Source organism: Notamacropus eugenii, chromosome 2, assembly GCF_028372415.1.
Source record: "Notamacropus eugenii isolate mMacEug1 chromosome 2, mMacEug1.pri_v2, whole genome shotgun sequence".
NCBI classification, from domain to species: Eukaryota; Metazoa; Chordata; class Mammalia; order Diprotodontia; family Macropodidae; genus Notamacropus; species Notamacropus eugenii.
In genome coordinates, this window is record NC_092873.1 from 42,883,679 (window position 1) to 42,895,504 (window position 11,826).

Here is an 11,826-nt window from a genome sequence, read left to right on the forward strand (position 1 = left end):
GGCACGCTCCTTATCCCGACTCTCTGCGTCTCTCCCGGAGCTAGGGCATCAGCCCAAGGGGCTGGAGCGGGGAGTGCCCCCTCCGCTGGGGAACCCGCAGCCTCCGCGGGGCGATGGGGCCCCTCCTGGCTGGCCCGAGGCTGCGCCTCCCTCGTGGCGGGGAGAGGAAAGCCGGCGGGGCCTCCGTGCCGCCTGTCTGTCCTCCAGTGCCCTCCCTTCTCCTAAGGGCAGCGAGGCGCATCTCTCCAGTGACCGTGGCCTTGGCCTTGACCTTGACCTCTGCAGCGGCTGGGACGGAGGGAGGCTGCTAGGCGGATGGCTGAGCAGCCAAGAGGCCTGGGGTGGGATCCTAGCTGGACCATCACTGTCTGCGGGACCTGGAGGGTCCCAGTGGCCTCCACAACAGGGGCTTTGGACCAGAGCGGATCGGGCCACCAAGGTCCCTTCCAGTTCCACCACGCGCAGCTCGGTGAAGGTCTCCATCATTCTGGGACGATGTGGTGTGAACAAAGAAGCCTCGAAGTGTGACTCTGGACTCAGGCCACCTGAGCACTACTCACCTCCCAGGATTTTCTACTTGTATGACTTGGTGAAATCACTCAACCTCTTTGCCAATGTAAAATGAAGGACTGAACTTTGATGGTTTCTAAGATGCCTTCTGGTTCTAAAGCTGCGATCTATAAACTAGAGGAGGGCCGGGAATTATACCTTATGCAACTCTAGTTATACACCTCCTTACGCCTTATAGAAGGAGCTTAATAAGTGTGTCCCACCATCTGAACAATGATTTTTACATTTTATTGCCATCCTTTGTTTTTCTATCACTATATTTCCCAATATATCCCTCCCATCAGAAAACCATTCCTTATCACAAAGGATAAAAATAAGTAGGGGAAAACCAGTTCAGTAAAACCAACACATTAAACAAATGCAAATTTATATTCCTGTTCCACACTTCAGTAAATAAAGGAAGGAGGCCCCCTTCTCCTATCTCTTCTTTGGGAGAGCTCTGTTTTATTTCTTGTTGAGGGCCAGGGTGGAGTGCGGTTGACAAGATCAGGATAGACCTTTGGGGAAACTGTTCTTTGAGACTGTGCTCCATATTGTCTGGAATGGCTCTCCATGCCCCCCAGATGGGCTGTCTCCATGAGACAAAAACGAGAGAATTACAGAAAACAGGGATATGTAAAATAGATGCCCTCTAGACTCACAGTCTTTAAGATAAGACAGATTAAATCACTAGGGCAGGAGACAAGCAGAATGTCACATAGGCTTGCAGTTTCTGTCTATAAATACCCGGACCCTCAGATCAATAAACGGAGTTGGTTTTTCTTCTCCCGCCTCCCGTGTCTTTCTTCTTCACCACATCACCGAGCTGCGTGGGAATGCAGGACATCCGCTACAATTTCTTTTCTCATAGTTCTTTTCATTTAATATAAATTAATTAATTAATATAAATAAATTAATTAAATAAATTAATATTGTAGTCATTGTGTAGAATGGGAATGACTAGCTGGGCAACATGGTTTATTTCGTTTTCCTGTTTCTGCTAATTTCATTCTTCCTCTGTTCCTATAAACCTTCCCATGCTTCTCTGAACTGATCATATTTGTTATTCCTTAATAGTTAAGTAATATTCTTATTTATTGTGCATTCCATTATGTCATAAGGAAGTTGGCTCAGCCAACCATCATTCGATGGGCCTTTATATTATTTTCAGTTTCTTTGTTATCTTAAAAATGCTGTTATAAATATGTTGGTGTATATAGCTTGTTTTTTTTCCTGAAGCCATCTCCTTCATTATTTCTTATAGCACAACAGTATTTCAGAATGTTCAAGATTTAAGGTATGTCCACAATGTCCCTGTGAATGGCTGAGGGAGAGTGGACATGAAGACTGCCTATGGACAGGATATGGACAGGTCTTTGTAGGCCCTATACACTTGTACAGAGGCCCTCTTGGTTCTGATATTCAAAGGGTAATGTGGCATCTTAATTCACAAATCAAGAGCCTCACTGATATTTCTATTTTCTCATACTAAGTCAAAGGACAAATCTGTTGAAATCGAAAGGTATTCAATAACAGCAGGAGAAAATAAGAAGGAAAATCACTGTTTGAACCATACATAAAATGACACACTGTCCCACTTTTCTACTGGAGAGAGTAAAAATATGCATAATAAGGAAATTTGTGGCCAGAAACACATATGGAAGAGAGAACAAACATAATAAACATTCATAGCTAGGACAACAAATGATCATTGAACTGCATCCCACCTGGAACCTCTTTCTGCCTCTGAAACTGATTTTTGCTGCTTCTCCAAAGAGTTGCTGATGTCATCTGCTGAGCTGCTTTTTCTGTTGAACTCTGAGTTGCCAGGGTTATCTGCTGGGCTATTCTTTTAAATCCTATTTTTATTGATATCTTTTGTTTCTTCATTACCTTACTTTCTAAAAATATCCCCCACCTCCTTGCCTATGAGCTCTGTCCTTAATAAAGATTTTTAAAAGATGGGGAAAGCACTTCCTTCTGAGTTTTCTTTGCTGGGTTGCCATCTACTGCCTCTGCTGGATTACAGCTACTATGTAGCTACTTCCCTACAGAGGAAGAGTTGCCATCCTTTTTGTGCATCTGGTCCATGGCATTGAAGTTATTTCAGTTCTTTGGTGAGTCAGACCCAAAGCTAGCACACAGCCAGTCAGCAAAATGCCCTTAGGCCAAGTTTACCTTTTGAGTAGTAATATTCTACTTCAAGTATGCTTGTTATTGAGGTGAGAAAATTCCTTTGAACTCCATTTCTTTCAATCTATCTAGCACTGGAAACATGTAAATTATCCTACAACTTCATTTAGCAAACCAATGGGGCAAGGTGGATCAAATGACTTTTATCCTATATTCCTCATGGAACCAAAATCACTGCTCTCCACACGCAGAGAAAGATACACATGTGTGCATGCACAACACAATCCATACACACATACAGATATATACATGGTATCCTGAAAGTCTTAGGGCAGTTTTAAACTATTAAAGATCAAAACTACACTAAGAATTTTAGGACATGCTACATAAATACACACACGTAAGATTTTTGTCTTTTATTATACCAATTTTTTTAAGTAGTTAAAAATTCTTCACAGGTCCTAGACACAATGCCAATTGAAATAAATGGGCCCTGGTCACAGAATTTAAAAAGATTGTGGAATTCAGTGTCCAGGCTATTTATTAGAAGAGTCATCAATAAGCATAATGATTTCCCTAAAGATAATGTAGAGGACAGAGTGGAGAGGAAATTGTAAGCCAAGTTTATTGGTTTATCGAATTATTGAGGATGGTAGGAATACATTCAGGAGGTCAATAGATCATAATGGCAAAGATTGGGAGAGGGTAGTATAATTGAGTGGTGTGAACTACCAAAGAAGAAGAGAAGAGGTGATATTGGCCTAATCAGAGTCTGAAAGCAGCTGTGGGGAGAAGAAGCCCTGTGAGTCTAGTGATAGGAGAGAAGAGGTTTAGCCATTAGTGGGATTGTTGATGGATTTTCCATCCTCAGAAGAAAGCCAGCTTTCAGTCATTTCCAGAAGGTGGAATGAGTATAAAAGATCAAGGATGAAAGACATTTTATTTACAAAAGAACAAGGAAAGCAATGGGGGTTTTATGATTTTATTTTTTTACATCATGACCCCCTTTGCAGTCTGGTGAAGCCTGTGGCTCCATTCTCAGAATATTTGTAAGTGCATAAAGTGACATCAGATTACAAAGGAAATAAGTAATATTGGAATACAGTTATTAAAAAAAATTTTAAAACAGGTTTGTAGACACCAGGTTAAGAATCTTTGGTGTGGTGGAAAGAGAACTAGACTGAGAATCAAGAGAGATCTAGATTCGAATTCTGCGGCTGACATTTACTTGCAGTGGGACCACAGGCAAGTTATTTTAACTTCTGATTCTCAGTTTCATCATTTGCAAAATGTGGGTAATAATTCCCATGGTAGCTACTTCCCAGGATGGCTGTCAGGCTTAAGTGAGGTAACAGGATTTGGGAACCTTAAAATACCAAGAAAAAGTCATCTGTCTAGCAGCCAGTAGAGCAGATATTCGGAAGATCACAGTAGAAGTGGACCGAGGGAGAGGGGCTGATTGATTGATCATCATCTCCTTTCCTCTACTCCTTACCTAAGTCTCAAGAAAAACAACAGGCTACCCAAGCTGGGGAACCTGAACGAGCCCACTCATGGTCATGGGTGGTACAGTGGGGAGAGCTTGGAACTTGGGGTCACTGAACCTGAATCCAGCTTCTACTGCTTACAATGAAGATTACCCTGGGTGGGTCACTTTTACCTCTCTGGATCTCAGTGTCCTCATCTGTAAAATGAGGAGGGTGGGCAGTTAGACTAGATGATCCCTGAGGTCTCTTCCAGCTCTCCATCTATGAATCCATAACGGGAAGTGAGGATGCCAGGAAGGGAGCAGGGGACAGGCGAAGGGCAAAGTCAGAGTCATACAGCAGAAGCCTGTGCCAAGAAGAGGAAACTGGAGGCAAGAGTCTCAGAGGGGTGAGGGGCAGGAAAGCATCTCAGAGTGGGTCAGATCCAGGGTCAGCCTAGACCCAGGGCAGGCGGCAATGGATGGATTCCCTTTGCCTATGGAAAATAGGGGCCCCTTAAAGTAGGAGGTTCTTAATCTGGGATCTGTGAGCCTATGTATTATATGTGTATGTATATGTATATATGTATGTGTATATATTTGTGTATGTATATATACTTAAATATAAATGTATGAAACCCATAAGTAAATAATACAATGTAATATAAATAAATAATATGTAAATTATATATTAATATACAATTTAAAATATAATTTGATAACTATATTTCAGCAGAATTGGCTTTCTCTGTAATTCTGTATTTTGTCTGATGCATTTAAAAACATTCTTCTGAGAAAGGGTCCATAGCCTTCACCAGACTGCCAAAGGAGCCCATAATACAAAAAAAGGTTGAGGAACCTTGGCTTAAATGAGTATGCGAACAAAAAAATTCTTCTTTCCTTCCCCTACAAGCTGTACCATAGCTTTACACATCCAGGATTCTCTCTTGCCCATGTCCCTAGTCTTAGAGCACAAATAGATACAGGAATAAGAGAACAAATACAGAATAAATCAATCAAAATCAAGAAGTATTTAACAAGTGCCCAACTGTGTAGCAAGCACTATGTTAGGTGCTGAGGAATACAAAGAAAAAAATGCAATTGTCCCTGTCCTCAAGGAGTTTACAAGCTACGCAGAAAAGGTGAGGGGCTGATTTCCTGGTGGTCTGCTTTTGGGGCACCGGAAAGGGAGTGGTGCAAAGCAGATTGCTGAGCATACCCAAAGACAGATAAACAATCCGTGGGTGGAATATGACTACCTAGATCATGAAGCATAATTGGAAGAAAACGCACAGGGCATGTGGTCCAACACATTTATTTTACAAATGAGAAAACAGAGAATTTAAGTATCTTACACAGGGTCACATATTTAGGAAGTGTTAGAAAGGCTTTGAACCCAGGTCTTTCTATCCACCAAACCAGGCTGTCTCTCAAGCAGTTGAACAGATAGAGGAAAAGGAAGGCTCTCTGGGCCTGGGTTTGTTCTAAGATGAGTCTAGGGACATCAACAACAATAAGAACTATTATTATTGTAATTCTAATACTAGGGAGATGATAATAGTATGTCTTCTAGACTTCTAAGACTCTTGATTTCATCAGCATAGATCTCTTTCCAGAGATTCCCATCATAACCCTAATTTGACAGAGATGAGTTACTGTAATTGAATCAGTTCATCAGCTTGGCCAACTTCTCAATGAATAACCTCTTTGAACTCAGCTAGGTTTGGACAAAATCAGGCTAGTCGGTTATTGTCCCCTCCCACCCTCCTCCTGCCCTCCAAACACATGGACTCAAAGCCTTTCCATCTTGGTATAAGACCTGCCAAAACTTGTGCTCTGAGAGCCTTCAAAGGCCCAAGGTCACCTCTATACAACACCATCTCAACTGGTTCATGATCCTAAGTTCTAAGGAGCTCGGGGGTACGTGTCATAAAACTTGAAATGGGGAGTAATGGAAAAAGATCTGGTTCTGGAACTAGAGGACTCAGGCTTACAACTCATCTGCCTCAGTACCCTTCTCTGTAAAAGGAAGAGGTTGCACTAGATGGCATCTGAGACCCCTTGCAGTTCTATGATCTTCTAAATATGGGTGTAATAATGATAATAGCTGTCATTTATCTAGCACTTTAAGGTTTGCATTGGTGGCTAGGTGACACCATAGTGCGTATAGCACTAAACCTGGAGTCAGGAGGACCTGAGTTCGAATCCAACCTCAGACACTTACTAGATGCTTTCCTCAGTTTCCTCATCTGTCAAATGAGCTGGAGAAGGAAATGGCAAACCACTCCAGTATCTCTGTCAAGAAAACCCCAAAGGAGATCAAGAAGAGTTGGACACGATTGAAAAATGACTCAGCAACAACTCAATTCAGGTTTGCAAAGCACTTTGCAAATGTCAACTCATTTGACCCTCATAATGATCCTGGGAAGTAAGTGCTGTTATCACCCCCTTTTGAGGCATCAAGGAGGATGCGTAATAACAATAATAATATAAATAACAGTATAATGATAAAAATGGAATAATAGCAAATTATGGTTTTAGAGATGGGATGGACCTTAGCCCAATATTTTTATTTTGCCGATGAAGAAACTGAAGACCAGAAAAGGGAAATAATTGGCCCAAGGTCACCCAAGTGGGATCTAAGCCCCAGTCTACTGTCTCCAGCCGTTGATCCATTGATTCATCTCTATTACATCACACTTCCTGTCTTGTGACATCCACCCCAGGGCTCTTTAGAAAAACAAGATAGTGGATCAAATGAGATAATGGCTGGTAAGCACTAGGCACAGCTTGGCACATAGCTGACACCAGATAAATGCTAACTGTCATCATCGTCATTGTTATATTATATTTAGAGCTGGGATAGAACTCAGAGACCACCTAGACCAACCCCTTTGTTTTACCTCTATGAAGACACTAAAGCTCCAAGAAAGGAAATGACCCGACCAAGGTAGCACAGGCACTGAGTGTCAGAGGTGGGTTTTGGACCCAGGCCCCCTGATTCACACAGGATGAGGAGACAGTAACTAAGCACATGGTGTAGGAGAAAAAGAGGAGGAAGATGAATGAATCAATGAGTGAGTGAATGAATAGACGAATGAATGAATGAATTAAAAGGCATTTATTAAACATTGACTATGTGCAGAGCATTGTGCTAAGTGCTAAGGGATATAAATACAAGAGTAAAGACCATCCCTGGGCCCCTGAGGGCCCAAAGGGAACAAATGACTTTTCCAAGATTGAATCCAAGTCCTTTGACCTGATCCAGGGTTCTTTTCACTATGCCACAGAGTCAAGGGGAACAGCATTAGTGAAGGTGTCAAAAAGGAGTGAGAAAATGCAAAACGTGTTTGGGCAATGAGAGAAATCCTGAGAGGTAGATTGGGGGACAGATTGTAGGTCTTGAATGCCATGCTAAGAAGCTTGCACTTTAGTTTGTGTGCAATGGGAAGCCTACATAAGGGCATTTGTGCAAGAAAGTGATAAAGTTGGAGCTGAATTTTAGGAAAATTAAGTTAGCCATTAGGGCAGCTGGGTGACATAGTGAATAGAAAGCTGGCCCTGAAATCAAGAGGACCTGAGTTCAAATCTGACCTCAGACACTTACTAGCCATGTGATCCTGGGCAAGTCACTTCATCCTGTTTACCTCAGTTTCCTCATCTGTCAAATGAGCTGGAGAAGAAATGGCAAACCACTCCAATATCTTTGCCCCCCCAAAAAAACCCCAAATGGGGTCACAGAAAATTGGACATGACCAAAACAACTGAACAGTAACAAAAAAGTTAGTAGTGGTGTGAAGGATAGATGGGAGAAACTGCAGGTGTAGAGACCATTTAGGAAGCCATTCCAATCATCTAGGCATGATGTGATGGGGACCTGGGGTGGGATGCTGTTAGTAGGGATGACTTTAAGAAAGCACAGAATGTGTTTTTGTATCTCCAATGCTTAGCACTATGCTTGACACATAGTAGGCACTTAACCAATATTTATTAGATGAATGCATACATGAGTTAGAAGGAATCTCTAGTCTTACTTGGATTCAAATCAAGTAGAACGGGGCCAGGTTTATATGAGCAAGAATTCCTCCACTGCTTGATCAGTTAAGCTGAAGACAGTGTCAAATATGTACAGTAAATTACCCAAATAAAGTACATGATGGGAATTAGCATCTTGGGCACTCAGGGGAAGTTCCCCCATTCTCTCAGACACATCATTTTCCTGGAAGGAAAACTGAGTGGTATCTTTCAACAGTGAGGATGCCAGCAGTCTCCTAAAACTGCTTTCTTTGGAGACAATAAATTACATCAATGTGGCATGTTGAGGTTTACAAAACGTTTTATATACATTATCTCATTCTATCTTTGTAGTTTGGTCAGATCAGGGAAGAGGCATGTAGGCAGAAGGAGCTAGACTGATTCATGATTTCATACATAATTAGTTTAATCGTCAAGGTTCTATAAATAGTTGGGGTCCTGGGGGGATAAGAGAGCTGTCAATCACTCCTGACTCCTGACTATTACTGTGTTTTGGGATCTTATCTAGGAGCGTGTGTGTGTGTGTGTGTGTGTGTGTGTGTGTATCACTAAGCCTCTGTCTCAGTTTCCACCTCAATGGCTCTATCTCTTCTTTTTCCTTTCCAGCATGTTTCTTTCCTTCATTCACCCTCATTCAAGGTCATAATTTAAGCATACAATTTAAGTCAATTAAGGGATTTAATTAGGAAATGCATAGTAGATTCAGACATATATAACATAGATTACATGTTCTATTGATTTCTCAGGTCTAGTTCTTCCCAATGCAAAACCTCCTTTTAGGTTGGAGTCTATTTTCCTTTTATTTATTCATATCAGTCTAACCAGTGGCTATATCTAGAAGAAACCACTCTTCCACAGGAGTCCTGCTGAGTCCCTCTCCTATGTCTATGTCCTAGGTCTAAGTACTATGAATAAAGAGTGGAATGAGGTAAAGCTTTCCTAGATACTGGTCACTGACAAATCATCTTAAAATGGGTTCCAAAACAGAGTTCTTAGAATGGTCTGGCAATCTTTGCTTTCCTTGATGGCTGCTTCTGTCCATGTGGTGGCCCAATGCTGGAAAGACTTGTGACTTTGGCAACCTTCTCTTGCTCCATGACAGTGGCATGATATTTGTTCAACAGAAAAATAGGTTCTCTCTTCCTTTGATCATCCAGGAGGCATTTTGTAACTGAAATTTTAGTGAAGGATGGGAGTTGGACTGGTCCTTCCTTCCCCATTCCAACGTCACGGTAACCACTTTCATCTAAAAGCTAGAACAAAGAGGGGCACCCAGGGCCACACCAGTCATCCTAATCTATGTCTTACTACTGAACCCTGATGACTCTGGAAGAGAGAGTGAGGCTGATGATTTTGCACAGCTCTGTCTCACTTAAATCCAATTTACTTGTGAGTCAAGACATTATCCTCCTGATATCATTGATCCTGTTTGAGAATGAGGGACATGCAACATACAAGAACAAGGGGATTCCACCAGGTGAGCTTAAGCCTAAGCCCCTGGATGCCTTTTCTGCTTTGTTTTCTTTCTTGAGTTGGTGACTTGAGATAGATGCATCCAGATTTAGAGATATCCTTGTAAGGTCGAGAGGGTCAGAGGTCCTGGGTTTATTGAATAAAGCTTATTGTCAGAAAAATGAATTCCTTCATCGTAGATAGCCATCAACAAGAAGAGACCAAGCCCCTGGTCTGATCTGCCAGAAGATACGGTCTTTGTGAGAGAAAGTAGAGCCAAGGTGAAATACAAAATGCCTAGTCAGCATTCACACAGCCTACTTTATGTTCTGACAAGGTTTAAGTATCCGCATCCCAGCAGATTGTAACATAGTTATGTAAGTTAAGTTATTGAGCCCTCTTCTGAAGTCGTTCTGTCAATGTGTGCTATGTTTTTTATGTCTAGCATTTCTTTTGTGTTTAGGAATAAGATACTTGCCCATAGCTGATTCGTATTTTATGTTGAATACCTTTTTACCCTCTTTGTTTGTAGAGGCGTGGGGCGTGGGGGGAGCCAAGATGATAGAGTAAGAGAACCCCTGTTTTTTTGGCCTTAGCTCCTTAGTATACCTCTTCTTCTATAATACTGAAAATGAGCCAGAATGAATTCTGAACAGAAAAGTCAAGACAAAGTCACAGTGAATCATATTTCTAGCCTGGGGCAGCTTAGGAAGATGGAGATGTCTGCAGGCACTGGGGTGGGGCCACAGCAGAGCATTCCAAAGCCCAAAGACAGCAAGGTGTCTGAGCCTGAATATCAGAACAGGAAACACTGGGGAAGAAAGGGAACTCAGGGGACCCCTGAGTTTGCACTGGGAGCAAGAAAAGGGATCATTTGGAAACTGGTTCTTGGTCACAGATCCAGGGCAGGGAGGAGCAGTCAGGAGCCTAGCTGAGTACTGAGCACAGAATAAATTCTAGAAATTAAGCTATGTAGCTCGAAGTCCAAGAGCAGAGTGGTGACAGTTCCAACCTTTATTCCAGCACAAAAAACCTACAATGAAACAACCAGGGCAGGACACTAAGACCAAAGGGGACCCTGCGGTTCAGCCACTCTGAAGTTCCAGAACCTCTCAATGGGCTAACAGTGACTGAGCTCAGCAGCAACCTCCTGAAACTTCACCATACATAAGCCAACAGACCCAACTTGCAGAGCTCAGACCAGGAAGGCAGTAAACACAGCTCTCCCCAGATCACACTTTTTTGGAAACACTGAAAACCTGGAGGCTGCCACAGATATGAAAGCAGTAGAAGACCATAATAGAACAGAAACTCAGGCCAGATGTCCTACATCCCCTCAGAGGTGGGAATAACCCAATGTTAACAAAAGAAGGAATTGACCATAAAGAGCTACTATTGTGACAGGGAAGCTTAAGTCGCAAACACAGAAGAAAATGACTTGAAAACATCTATGAACAAAACCTCAAAGGAAAAAATGCAGATTGGACTCAAGCTCACCAAGAATTTCTAGAAGAGTTAAAGAAAGTATTAAAAAGAAACTTCAAAATAAGTTTAAAAACCAATTAAGAGCAAGAGAGAAAACCATGGGAAAAGAGGCAAGAACTAGGGAAGAAAGATACAAAAAGAATTGGAAAAAGAGATACAAAACCTTACTAAATAAAAATGACTTCTTGAATATTAAAATTGGCCAAATGGAAGCTAATGACTCCATGTGACATCAAGAAATAAAACAAAAGACTGAAAAAGTAGAGAAAAATGTAAAATACCTCAGAGAAAATAGGTTGAGAGATAATTTAAGAATTGCTGGATTACCTGAAACTTGTGAACACAAAAAGAGCCCACATATCATATTTTTAGAAATTATAAAGAAAACCTGCCCAGATATCTTAGAGAAAGGGACAAAGATAGAAATTGAAAGTATGCACTGATCATATCCTGAAATAAACTTCCAGGTATTTTATAGCCAAAATCCAGAGCTCCTAGGTCAAGAAGAAAATACTGAAGGCAGCCAGAAAAAAAGAATTCAAGTACTATGAAACCACAAGCTTTACAGCTTGGAATATAAGGACTTGGAATACAATATTCCAGAAGGCAAAGGATCTAGGATCATAACAAAGTATAACCTTCCTTGTCAAATCTGAATAAATCCTTTGAAGGGAAAAATGGATATTTAATGAAATAGAAGAATTTCA